Consider the following 13,982-nt stretch of genomic DNA (forward strand, 5'->3'; position numbering starts at 1 on the left):
TAGCTCAAATGAAAGATAAACACCTTGTTCATCTACCCAGCGTGTCAGATTTTTAAAATGTTTTACGGCGAAAACATAGCACATATTTATGTCAAACCACCACAAAGAGAGACGATATGTAGCCATTTTGTCGAACAAAAGATGCAATCACAAACGCAGGATTAAAAGAAAAATAATTCACTAACCTTGTGAAAATCTTCATCAGATGACTGTAATAGGACATGTTACACAGTACATTTATGTTTTTTTCAATAATATGCAATTTATATCCATAAATCTCCGTTTACATTGACGCCATGTTCAGAAAATCCTCAAAAATGTCCAGAGAAATTATAGATAGCTCCGCCAGATAACAGAAATAGACATCATAAACTTTGACTAAATATACATGTTCTACATATAGTTAGAAAGATACACTGCTTCTTAATGCAACCGCTGTGTCACATTTATTTTTAACGTTACAGAATTCGTTCACTATGCAATAATCTGAGGCGGCGCTCAGACGTAAGCAATATTTCTCCTCTATGTTGGAGTCAACAGAAATACAAAATTACAACATAAATATTCCCTTACCTTTGATGGTCTTCGATCAGAATGTAGTGGAAGGAGTCATACTTACCCAATACATCGTTTTGTTTCAGTTCGTGTGTCTTTGTATTAGCATCTGCTACCACTTTCGGCTGAAATGCATCCAAAATGACTTCTGGTCCCGAACAGTTGCACATCCAAACTTCAAAATGACATATTATATGTTGACTAAACTGGTCAAACTAAGTGCAGAATCAAGCTTTAGGATGTTATAAATGTACAAAACAATTGGCGATTCAACCGGACAAAAGCAATTCTTCTCAGGCAAGCTGGAACAGAGGAAGGTCTGTGTCCAATTCGCGCCCTAACGCACATGTATTTTCTCGCGACACCCACTCTTTTGCCTCCCAAAGGGTCAAAGCTTGTGGGATTTGCACAATTAAACGCTCTATTGAATGAGGACATCTAGTGGAAGACATAGAAAGTGTTTCCAGATCCATAGCTGGTTGGGAAGGGTGGGGGCGATGACGTCAACGTTGCCCCAACTTTCAGGTTTCCAAAACTAGTTTGGGAGATTGGCTGCCCTGTGAGTTCTGCTATACTTACAGACATAATTCAAACGGTTTTAGAAGCTTTAGTGTTTTCTATCCTATTATTATTATTATTATTATTATTATTATTATTATTATTATTATTATTATATGCATATATTAGCAATTTTGGACAGATTTTTTTTCAGTTTACTATGGACATGCAATTCATCCATCAATGTTCCAAACGGAGAATTACCTTATCTTCAGAAAAGCATTGGAACTAGAGGTAACTCTGTCGGGGGCGCAAGTCATGAAACCGAGGCTCTCTGCCAGACCACTGACTCAGAGGTCTCATGAGCCCCTCCTTTATAGTAGAATCCTCAAACCAGTTTCTAAAGATGGTTGACATCTAGTGGAAGCCCTAGGAAGTGCAACCTAATCCATATCTCAATGTGTATTTGGTAGGCCAAGCTTTGAAAAACTACAAACCTCAGATGTCACACTTCCTGGTTAGATTTCTCAGGTTTCTGCCATATGAGTTCTGTTATACTCACAGACATCATTCAAACAGTTTTAGAAACTTCAGAGTGTTTTCTATCCAATACTGATAATAATATGCATATATTAGCATCTGGGACAGAGTAGGAGGCAGTTCACTCTGGGCACGCTATTCATCCAAAAGTGAAAATGCTGCCCCCTATCCCAAAAAGGTTTTTAACGGCCGTTCCACAGGTGCATGTTCATTAATTGTTTATGATTCATTGATCAAGCATGGGAAACAGTGTTTAAACCCTTTACAATGAAGATATAATAAGTTATTTGGATTTTTTAAAGAATTATCTTTGAAAGACAGGGTCCTGAAAAAGGGACGTTTCTTTTTTGCTGAGTTTATATTCAGTGTGCGGGCCAATATTGAGGCTATGATTAAGAAGTTGTAGTTATTTTCTGTCTGTATTAACAAGGACAACACACAGGTCTTTCCATCATTGTATGATCTTTTGTGTGCAAATGAACTCAAGCTTACGGACAATGTCAAATGTGATATAGCGAAGCACCTGAGTGAGTTGGGTATGCAAACACCTGGATTCGTTATCCCTTTCATTCCCTGCCTCCAGTCCACTTACCAATATCTGAACAGGAGAGCCTCATTGAAATTGCAGCAAGCGGTTCTGTGAAAATTTAATTTTATCAGAAGCCACTGCCAGATTTTTTTGATTGGGCTGCGCTCAGAGTATCTCAGAGTGCTCAGAGTGTTAAGACACTGATGCCCTTTGCAACCACGCACCTATGTGAGAGTGTATTCTTGGCCCTCACTAGCATGAAAAACTAGATACAGGCACAGACTGTGTGTGGGAAATTATTTAAGACTAAGTCTCTCCAATACAACCCAACATTTCAGAGTTATGTGCATCCTTTCAAGCACAACCTTCTCATTAACCTGTGGTGAGTTCACCATTTTCGATGAACAAATAAGGTTTTATATGTAAGATGGTTAAATAAAGAGCGAAATTATTGATTATTATTATTTGCGTCCTGGTCTTATAAGTGCTCTGTCACTTTCCACGAGCTGGGTTGTGACAACTCCCACTCATTCTTATGTTTAATAAATGTATTGCATAGTTTGTGTGTGGCAGGTTTACAATGATGGCAAAAAAACAACATTTGAGAGCCTGCTGACCCTGGTGCTAGAGGGGGTACGTAGCTGGAGGTTGAATGTTTGAAGGGGTACGGGACTATTAAAAAGTTTGGGAATCACTGATCTAAAGGATGTTGTTAGCTAGTAGGAGTTAGCGGTGTATTGTCAGCTAATTTAATGTGTACGGACAAGAAAATGAAACCATTTAATCATATTCGCATACTTGTGAATTGTTGCATTACTCAGGAGTGTAATATGGTTTGGTTGCATTAGTCTATACGGTAATATTTTTTTACATGAAAAGTTTCTTGGATTGTTAAATAGTTGGTTCTAAGTGGCTACTGTGAAATTTATGGTCAATTTGAGCTTTGGACCAAGAATGTCACGTTGCCAGTCACAATGAAATAAAAGGTAAGGATGTAATGTGAAATGAAATCTCTTTTGCCACTCCGCTCCTCAGTCTCCCCTTCATCTCTTGTCGTGGGAATAGGATTCTAAGCAGTATCCGTGTCACCTATGGCTCTAAACAAATAAGGGTGGCATTGAGGTTAACTTAAATGCAGTTATTTTGACTGTTGTTGCGTCTTGTTGCCTTGATTTAGTTCAGTGACAAACGGTTTGAGCAATTGTAGAGGGAAAAGGGCGGTTAGGCTTATCACATCAAGAGATTCTTTCAGGGTTATTTTAATGCTGCTGCTAAGTTCACCTAAAGTGAATGAATTTTCAAAGTCTGAGACAGTTGGCAACCCTTCAGAGAACACCAAGACAAGATTTTGCAATGGAAACTGTTTTGCAACTGAAATGAGCCTTCCTTATTGGACAAGCTTGGGTTTCGTCCCATTTGCTTCTGTCTGTGGTTCCAAATAATTGACTTGACCTTACCTGTTCTTCAGGAGATGGAATACTGTCTGCAGTAAGGGCATCGGGGGAGGGGGATCTCAAAATCCTGTTTCTGTGAGGGATCCATTGCTATTGTCCCTCTGGGGACCTTTCACCCCTTTTTTTCAGTCCCTTCTCTAGCTTGTTCCAGTAGAGGCAGCTAGAGGTGGTGCATTTTGGAAACCCAGGTGGTTCTGAGACTGCATTCTGTGTTGCCTCCTAACTGTCATCACCGTGTCTGATATTTCTGGGATTTTTTTCTCTAGCTGCACTCTGAGTTTCCCAGATTAGTGGTTGAGGCTGGGGAATGCTCAATGAAACTTTATCAGATGCCATCACTATGATGATTCATTATAATTCTATGTGTAAGGCCTATGTCATCAGGGATGCCAAGCAAGTATGTCTGTGTGCGCAACCGGGTCTCCACGAATGAGTGAGCACATCTGTGTTGGGTTTTGGGGAGTGTAAAAGTGTGTTGTCTGACACTGTAGTGATGTTCAGGAATGTCTAATCTTGGGCCGGCCCCCCTCTATTCACTCAGCTCCCTCCTTCCCAGCACTCTTCGCAAACCATTCCTCAAAGGGCCCGTGTTGGGGGAGGGGCCCCACACCGACCAGTTAGTTGACTTCAGCCTCTGTCCATTTGGTGTTGGTGAATGGCTTGAGCAGTGGTGGGGATAAGCACTAATGTCCTGTTTGCTGGAGCTCTTGTGCTGGACAGTGGACACCGCTTGATAGGCACCCATTGATGGGCAAGTGTTGCAACTAGGTGCTTTTGGGAAGGTAGCAACTGCCTCTCAAGCTTGTGTGAAGAGGTAAGCCTTGCTCTCTGTGCTGTTGTCCTAGCTACTCATACTGGAATGGGTCTTCTGATTCCTTTCACTGTAGAGCACATCACGTCGGCGCAAGGCTAAATTAATGGGGCTGCTGCTGGCTGTTCCACCCATGTCTTTGTGTTTCAGGAGACAGCCACACAGGATGGACTGTCCCGAGGTTGGCTGGATAATAAGGATGTTGTTGAATATGTTGCCTTGACTTGAGATTGTGGGTTGAATTGACAGATGTCATCTAGCTAACCAGAAGACATTGGACACCAGGCCTGTATTCATGAAGTGCTGATTTAGGGTCAAGTGTTTGTTTTTTGTTTTTTTTAGATTATAATGAATGGATAGGGAGACCTGATCATAGATCAGCATTCCAACTATGAGACGCTTGGTACATATGTGCTCAAAGCTATTCCGAGCTTTTCAACAGTTGTGCCTTTGGCTGGAGCTGGAGGTTCAGGTGAACTGGCCATTGAAGTGGTGCTGTAGAGAGGATGACACCGCAGGGAGGGCACCTTTTCAATGAAATGAATGCAGGAGGAAGTGATTGAGTTTGCTTTGGAGGTGCAACCACCAGAATAAAGCTCTGTCTTGTCCTCACCCCCCCTCCCACCCCAATAATGTTTATTTGGGAACCAATAGGTCTTCAGTGGCAGGGCCCATGGTCATAAAGCATCTAAGTACGAGTGCTGATCTAGGGAATGCTTTGCTGATAATCCTGTGAATCCCAGGGTGTTGGAATAAGAAGTGGGCCCAAAGGTTTATATGAGTGTGTGTGTACAGTGAGTGTGTGTACAGTGGGTGTGTGTGTGTTTACAGTTCTGTGCCGGTCCCTAATACTGGGGGGTTGGAGCAGGGCTGTGTGTGACCTGGATCTGTGTGGGGCAGAGCGCCTGAGTGTGTTTCAGGGCAGCTAAGTGGAGTGTGTGTGTGTGTGGGGTAGTCAGTCATTCACTGTGCGTGTCAGGAATATTGATCTGAGACAGATCACACGGTTAGTGTATCTGACACATTTTCCCACGTGGAATCCTCCACCGTTCACTCAGCTACGTGTGTGTGTAATACAGCCAGATCCTCCTAGTCATATAACCAGTACCTCGCTCCATCAGACCAGACGCCATGACGATCAGTTGAGGAGAATGTAATTTGTCTTGATTGGCGTCTACATGAACTTGCCGTCGGTCCTCAGCCAAACTCTGAGAGGATTAAAGGACCATGTGTTAATGCTGTGTGCGCAGCGACCCACCGCACTCTGTCTGCCGCCCTACACAATAACAGTTCTCATCTTAGCAGCAATGCTCCCATACAGTCCTTCTCATTTAGATCTAACCTCCGCTCTGTCTTGCATCTGAAAAGGTATGCGTAAACTTCGGCACAGTATATTTGTTAAGGGCATTTCCACAGAAACGGAATTACACCGAGACTCAAGTTTTTCACTTTAGAATGTATGCAAAACATAAAACACTGATTTCAAAGTTTAACAAACCATGCAACTCTATGCACAATGACTACTGGAAAAATGTACACATAAAATGTAAAACATTTACTGGAACAAAACTGCAGATTAAAAATTGGGTAACAGAATTTCAGTAAAATGTCCTTCCGTTTTATTCTGTTACCTTACTTTGTTTCTACACAGTTCTTCCTGTAAATGTGTTTTTGTAAAGTTTCCTGGGGAAATTGTTAAAAGTAGTCGTGCATAGAGTTATATGGTTTATTAAACTTAGAAATCAATGGTTTTTGTTTGGTATAAATTTTAAAGCGAAATATCTGACTGGGCAATATCAAATGAATGCTCCAACAATCTCTTTCCCTCTTCCGCTCTCCAGTTATTGCTCTCTCCTCCCCTCCCTCTCTACCTTTGCCGGCCCACTCTCCCTGCAATTTTCCCCTATTATCCTGGTAGGCGTCCTTCTCTCTCTCATACTCCGCTGCCCCCCCTCCACTCACCCCCCTCTTGCCACATGTATTTTTCAAGCTGGAGGCTGTCTGACCTAAATCTAGCAAGCAGGCAGTGACAGGAATTAAGGGTGGTGCGGGGGGGAGGGACACAAAGGGGTGGAGGGAGGGACAAAGGCAATGATTCCAACAAATTAGCATGCCAGTTAATGGTGCTCATCCTGGCTATGTGGTATGGCCCAGAGTGAGGGGATGGGGGATAGTGAGGGGTTGGAGGGGAGATGACAACCCTTTGTACAAAGGCCCCTCAAGGGAAATTTAAACTCCTCATTCTGAAACATCTTCACCCGTGCTACTGCTCGGCTCTTGTACTCTGCTGCATGTGTGCCATTTGTCCACGGAGAGCGAGAGACATTCACACTGTTTCCACTCTCAATATCACATTTTCCACCCTTTTCAAATCCTGCTGCTATTTTTAGTCCTAAACTCTTCTCAACTGTGAGGAATCTGTGGCGTGCAGCAGTAGCCACAGAGGCTGTGATATTGTCCAAAAGCAACAACACAAGCACTGCATGGCATCATGCTGTTGCACAGGACACAGGTGCACAACCTCCTCACATGTTGCCTCAGCCTAACAATTAGTTCTGATGTCTGATGCCTGAGCATACCACTTCACTGCGCTCTGAAGCAGGATTAAGGCGTCAGCATGCTTTGGTTTGAACTTGGCTGGGCAAAGCGAACGAGTGCGCTCGCATACTCCCTTAACTGACTTGCCTAGTTATATAAAATAAAAAACAAGACGTTTGCTTAAAAATGGGGAAAGTGGCAATATTACCCCAGGACAGTAGAGGGCGATAAACTGGTAAATAAGCCATCTACGGCCAAACAAGGAAGAGATAAAATCATGGACTGATAAAATTGCATACACAGAGAGACCCGGGAATTGCCCGGAACCTACTAGATTTGCAAGACATATGGGAGAGACTGATGTATGGGCATACGGCCCAGAGAGCGATGGTGGGGGGTTTCAAGAGTTATTTTGGGTGAAACTGCAGCAGGAGACCCTCGACTTGGTGATTTTTATATCTAATTAATGCTCCAACTCTCTCTCCCGCTCTCCAGTTATTGCTCTCTCCTCCCATACATCTCTACTTTTGCCAGCCCACTCTCCCTGCAATTTTCCTTATTATCCTTGTAGGTGTCCTTAACTCTTTCATACTCTGCTGCCTCCTCCTCCCTCCTTTGATTTTATGTCAGCTAGCGCTAGCTGTTGTTAGCAAACATGGCTACTCTTTTCTTTGACTAAAATAGAAAATAGAAGAACATAGCTCATCCTCTGAAGACAAGACGTTATGTTGCTTTCTGTCTTATTTACTTCTGTACCTCCGGCCAAGCAATGCTCGAAGTTGTAATTTGTCATGTTGAATCCACACTGAGTTACAGGGCTGAATCGAGAAGAAGAATAAACTTGCGTCACCCCTACAGTTGACCAGTCACCGATGAAGGGGCGTAGACTTTGTTCCCGAACTTAGGTTTTCCCACCAAAAGTGCACACGAACAGCCGAAAAAACTCCTGCCAAAGACAAAACTGTCACGAAATGTAGTCATAATATATGTACAAACGGTTTCAGTTGGGAACCATGCCGAGGCCTTTAGACCATACTTCTTTGATACTTACGTTTGGCCTGCATGGGGAAAATTACGTTTGCTTGAATTGGGATTTGGGTAAGATTTTAAAATCCTTTTGTCAGGCTACACACACAGTGCAGCCTGTACAGTTGACACCAGGCAGGATGGGGCCATGGACTCATGCTGCTTACGCCAAATCCTGAGTCCGCATGATGCAACAGGAACCACTCAATTGTCCAGTGTTGGTGATTGCGTACCCCCTGGAGCTGCTGCTTCTTGTTTTCAGCTGATTGGAGTGGAACCAGGTTTGGTCGTCTGCTGCAATAGCCCATCCGTGACAAGGACCGACGAGTTGCGCGTTTCGAGATGCCATTCTGCACACCACTGTTGTACTGCTCCGTTATTTACCTGTTTGTGGCCCGCCTGTTAGCTTGTATGATTTTTACCATTCTCTTTCGACCGGATATTTTTGTTTGTCGGACAATTCTCTGTAAACCTTAGACACTGTCGTGCATTAAAAGCCCAGGGAGCCATTTCTGAGATACTGGAACCGGCTTACCTGGCACCGACGATCATACCACGCTCAAAGTCGCTTAGGTCACACTTTTTGTCCATTTGAATGTTCAATCGAACAGTAACTGACTGCCTCGATGCCTGTCTTCCTGCTTTATATAGCAAGCTACGGCCACATGACTCACTCTGTAGGAACAAACCATTTTCGTGAACCTAATAAACTGTCCACTGAGTGTATATGTATATATGTACAGTACCAGTCAAATGTTTGGACATCTACTCATTCAATTTTTTTATATATATTGTTTTTACTATTTTCTTCAGTGTAGAATAATTGAAGACATCAAAATGATGAAAAAACACATGGAATCATGTCGTAACCAAAAAAGTGTTAAACAAATCATAATATATTTTAGATTCTTCATAGTAGCCACTCTTTGCCTTGATGACAGCTTTGCACACTCTTGGCATTCTCTCAACCAACTTCATGAGGAATGCTTTTCCAACATACTTGGAGTTCCCACATATGCTGAGCACTTGTTGGCTGCTTTTCCTTCACTCTGCGGTCCAACTCATCTCAAACCATCTCAGTTGGTTTGAGGTCGGGTGATTGAGGCGAGGTCATCTGATGCAGCACTCCATCACTCTCTTTCTTGGTTAAATAGCATTTATACAGCCTGGAGGTGTGTTGGGTCATTGTCCTGTTGAAAAACAAATTCTATCTCACTAAGCGTAAACCAGATGGAATGGCGTATCGCTGCAGAATGCTGTGGTAGCCATGCTGGTTAAGTGTGCCTTGAAATCAAAATAAATCACTGACCGTGTCAACAGCAAAGCACCATCACACCACCTCATCCATGCTTCACGGTGGGGACCACACATGTGGAGATCATCAGTTCACCTACTCTGCATCTCACAAAGACGTGACTGTTGGAACCAAAAATCTCAAATTTGGACTCATCAGACCAAAGGACAGATTTCCACTGCTCTAATGTCCAATTCTTCTCTGCAAATCTTCTCAAGCTCTGTCAGGTTGGATGGGGAGCGTCACTGCACAGCTTTTTTCAGGTCTCTCCAGAGATGTTCTATCAGGTTCAAGTCCGGTTTCTGGCTGGGCCACGCAAGGACATTACGAGACTTGTTCCGAAGCCACTCCTGCGTAGTCTTGGCTGTGTGTTTTAGTGTTGTTGTCCTGTTGGAACGTGAACCTTCGACCACAGATGGAGGTCCTGAGCGCTCTGGAGCAGGTTTCCATCAAGGATCTCTCTATACTTCGCTCCGCTCATCTTTGTCTTGATCCTGACTAGTCTCCCAGTCCCTGCCGCTGAAAAACATCCCCACAGCATGATGCTGCCACCACCATGCTTCACCGTAGAGATGGTGCCAGGTTTCCTTCAGACGTGACGCTTGGCATTCAGGTTCATTTGTGGTTTCATCTGGTCAGAGTCCTTTCAGGTGCTTTTTGGCAAACTCCAAGGGGGCTGTCATGTGCATTTTACTGAGGCTTCCGTCTGCCTATTCTACCATAAAAGGCCTGATTGGTGGAGTGCTGCAGAGATGGTTGTCCTTCTGGAAGGTTCTCCCATCTCCACAGAGAAACTCTGGAGCTCTGTCAGCGACAATCGGGTTCTTGGTCATCTCCCTGACCAAGGGCTTCTCCCCCTAGTGCTTAGTTTGGCCAGGCGGCCATCTCTTGGAAGAGTCTAGTTGGTTCCTAACTTCTTTCCATTTTAGAATGATGGAGGCCACTATGTTCTTGGGGACCTTCAATACTGCATAAATGTTTTGGTATCCTTCCCCAGACCTGTGGACAATTGTGTGAAAATGCTCTCCATAGCTGATGTGAGCAAGACCTTTAAAAAAGCTGCGGGGCCAGACGGATTACCAGGACGTGTACTCAAAGCATGCACGGACCAACTGGCAAGTATCTTCACAGACATTTTCAACCTCTCAAATAGACCACCATAGTCCCTGTGCCCAAGATAGCGAAGGTAACCTGCCTAAATGATTACTGCCCCGTAGCACTCACATCGGTAGCCATGAAATGCTTTGAAAGGCTGATCATGACTCACATCAACACCATCATGCCAGAAACCCTAGACCCACTCCAGTTCACATACCGCCCCAACTGATCCAAAGATCTCAATTGCACTCCACCCTTTCCCACCTGGACAAAAGGATCACCTATGTGAGAATGCTGTTCATTGACTACAGCTCGGCGATCAACACCGTAGTGCACACACAGCTCATCACTAAGCTAAGGACCCTGGGACTAAACACCTCCCTCTACAACTGGATCCTGAACCTCCTGACTGGCTGTTAGTTTAAATAATAATTATAAACTTCAATTTATTTAGTAAATATTTTTATTAACTCTAGTTCTTGAACTGCATTGTTGGTTTAAGAACTTGTAAGTAAGCATTTCACAGTAAGGTAATAATAAAGTATATTCACCTCCACTGTGGTACTCTGTACGGCCCCATGCAGCTGGTTGGTGGCTGTACAAAAGACCTCAGTAGAGGTCTTTAGCGCATGTGACGAATAAAATGTTATTTGATTTGAATTCCTTCAACTTCATGGCTTGGTTTTTGTTCTGAAATGCACTGTTTACTGTGGGACCTTATATAGACAGGTGTGCTTTTCATGTCCAATCGATTGAATTTACCACAGGTGGACTCCAATCAAGTTGTAGAAACATGGATGGAGAAACAGGATGATCAATGGAAACATGATGCACCGTAGCACAATATCCGACTGCACTGTATATGGCATCTTTGGGCCATTTTATTTAGTTTTGCAGTTTCAAAGATAATTTTCTTGCAATTCCATACATTTTGCCATGTCTAATATGTATCCATGTGATATTTGAGTAACAAAAATATTACAACAATATCTCTGGGCTAAAAAAACTAAGACATGGGCTAGTGGATCTGAACATTTCTGACAAGTTATAAATAGCTCTCTAAGGTATGCAATGTCTAACATGACAAGAGGAACTGATGATGCACTACCCAATTCTCAAAATTGCACCTTGTGCATACTACTATTAGAACTTTCAAGAGTAAGTTTTAACGCCTGACTAAAAACGCCTAAAAACAGTTATTTTTCATTTTGGCGGGGACCTCCCGCAGTTTGGTAGCCACTGTAATAGAGACCCACAGTGGAGATGAATATATTGATAAAAGTATATTCACCTCCACTGTGGTACTCTGTACGGCCCCATGCAGCTGGTTGGTGGCTGTACAAAATACCTCAGAATGGAGCATCATACTACTGAGATGAACTTGACCTGTTAAGGCTCGGGACAATACTGCCCCCTTTGGATGAATTGCGTGCCCATAGGAAACTGGAAAAAGAACTGTCCAAAATTGCTAATATATGCATATAAGAATTATTATTGAATAGAAAACACTCTAAAGCTTCTAAAACCGTTTGAATTATGTCTGTATGTATAGCAGAACTCACAGGGCAGCCTATCTCCCAAACTAGTTTTCTCATCAGGAAAGTTGGGCCAACTTTGACGTCATCGCCCCCACCCTTCCCAACCAGCTATGGATCTGGGAACAGTTTCTATGTCTTCTATCAGTAGAGTGTTTAATTGTGCAAATCCCGCGAGCTTTGACCCTTTGGCAGGCAAAATACTGGGTGTCGTGAGAAAATAGATGCGCGTTCTAGCGCGAATTGTACACAGTCATTCATCCGTTCCAGATAGTCTGAGAGGATTTGCTTTTGTCCGGTTGAATCGCCAATTGTTTTGTACATTAATAACATCCTAAAGCTTGATTCTGCACTTAGTTTGACCAGTTTAGTCGACATATCATATGTAATTTTGAAGTTTTGATGCGCAACCCCTCGGGACCAGAAGTCATTTTGGATGCATTTCAGCTGGAACTTGTCGCATTTGCTAATACAAAGACACACGACTTGAAACCAAACAATGTTTTGGGTAAGTATGACTCCTTCCACTACATTCTGATTGAAGACCATCAAAGGTAAGGGAATATTTATGTTGTAATTTTGTGTTTCTGTTGACTCCAACATAGCGGAGAAATATTGCTTATGTCTGAGCGCCGTCTCAGATTATTGAATAGTAAATGATTTCTGTAACATGAAAAAGAAATGTGACAAAGCGATTGCATTAAGAAGCAGTGTATCTTTCTAACTATATGTAGAACATGTATATTTAGTCAAAGTTTATGATGTGTATTTCTGTTATCTGGCGGAGTTATCTATAATTTCTCCGGACATTTTTAGCATTTTCTGAACATGGCGTCAATGTGAACGGAGATTTATGGATATAAATAGCATATTATTGAAAAAAAACAAATGTACTGTGTAACATGTCCTATTACAGTCATCTGATGAAGATTTTCAAAAGGTTAGTGAATTATTTTTCTTTTAATCCTGCGTTTGTGATTGCATCTTTTGTTCGACAAAATGGCTACATATCGTCTGTGTCTTTGTGGTGGTTTGACATATGTGCTATGTTTTCGCCGTAAAACATTTTAGAAATCTGACTCGCTGGGTAGATGAACAAGGTGTTTATCTTTCATTTGAGCTATTGGACTTGTTAATGTGTGGAGGTTAATTATTTCTAAGAATATTTTTGCATTCTGTGCGCCAATTTTTGAGTTGTGGGGGTGGGGGGGGTGCCCTTGGGGAACGTGTAGCGTGAACACATTAACCAAGTTGATTTCACCTGTTGAGTCTCCTCTCAATGCCACACTCTTGCCACTAATTATCAGGACTGCCCTGGCTTATTCACACCTTTTCAGTTTGTATTTAAATTCTGTCAAGCCATTCCTCAGTTTCTTTCCAGTTGTGTTAAGAGTAAGTTTGTTTCCTATTTTCAAGTCATGACATTAAGATGTCTTCTAATTTCCTTATTTGAAATATATTGCTTGAATAGATTCATTCTTATCACCTGCTTATGTCTCCTTTGTTGCAGAACCACACACAAATTCAACTTTACCATGTCCAACCACAAGTCCTGAATAAATATGTGAACTTTGTCATCTGCTTGCTCTGAAGGAGCAGAGTACCCCTGGTGAAATCTATCCAACCATTTACCTATCTTTGGTTTCTTAGCCTATTTTCAGCGACAATATTGGTAATTACTGCCTGGGGGGGGGGTTATGGACCAAATCTGCAATTGCACTATAGCCGGAAATATGTATTTAGACATGCCCTTATTTAGTGGGTAGATGTGCAAATTTATATTGTTTGGAATGATTTGACCCTATTTTCTAACAGGAAATCCAGGTTGACTGACAGGCTTCCCAGAATGCCCCCAATCTTAACAATGTTCTTCAAGGTATCTAGTCTTAGTCTACCAAGTTTGATATATTGAATAATTAATTCACCTATCCCCTCGACTAAATGTAAACACTGAGTGTACAAAATATTAGGAACACCTTCCTAATATTGCGTTGCACCCACTTTTGCCCTCAGATCAGCCTCAATTTGTCGGGGCGTGGACTACAAGGTGTCAAGTGTTCCACAGGGATGCTGTCCCATGTTGACTCAAATTGCCACAGTTGTG

The 13,982-nt window shown here is 42.5% G+C and overlaps 1 protein-coding gene across 1 annotated transcript in view; it reads left to right on the top strand.

Moving 5' to 3' along the window:
* The window catches only part of LOC135546173 (zinc finger MIZ domain-containing protein 2-like), an 81,165-nt gene that overhangs the window by 25,398 nt on the left and 41,785 nt on the right, over positions 1-13,982 (top strand). Inside the window, 2 exon segments of the mRNA XM_064974378.1 lie at positions 13,389-13,550; positions 13,694-13,754. The gene's annotated coding sequence lies outside the window, so the exon portion shown is untranslated.

This window comes from Oncorhynchus masou, chromosome 1 (genome assembly GCF_036934945.1).
Source record: "Oncorhynchus masou masou isolate Uvic2021 chromosome 1, UVic_Omas_1.1, whole genome shotgun sequence".
Lineage (NCBI taxonomy): Eukaryota > Metazoa > Chordata > Actinopteri > Salmoniformes > Salmonidae > Oncorhynchus > Oncorhynchus masou.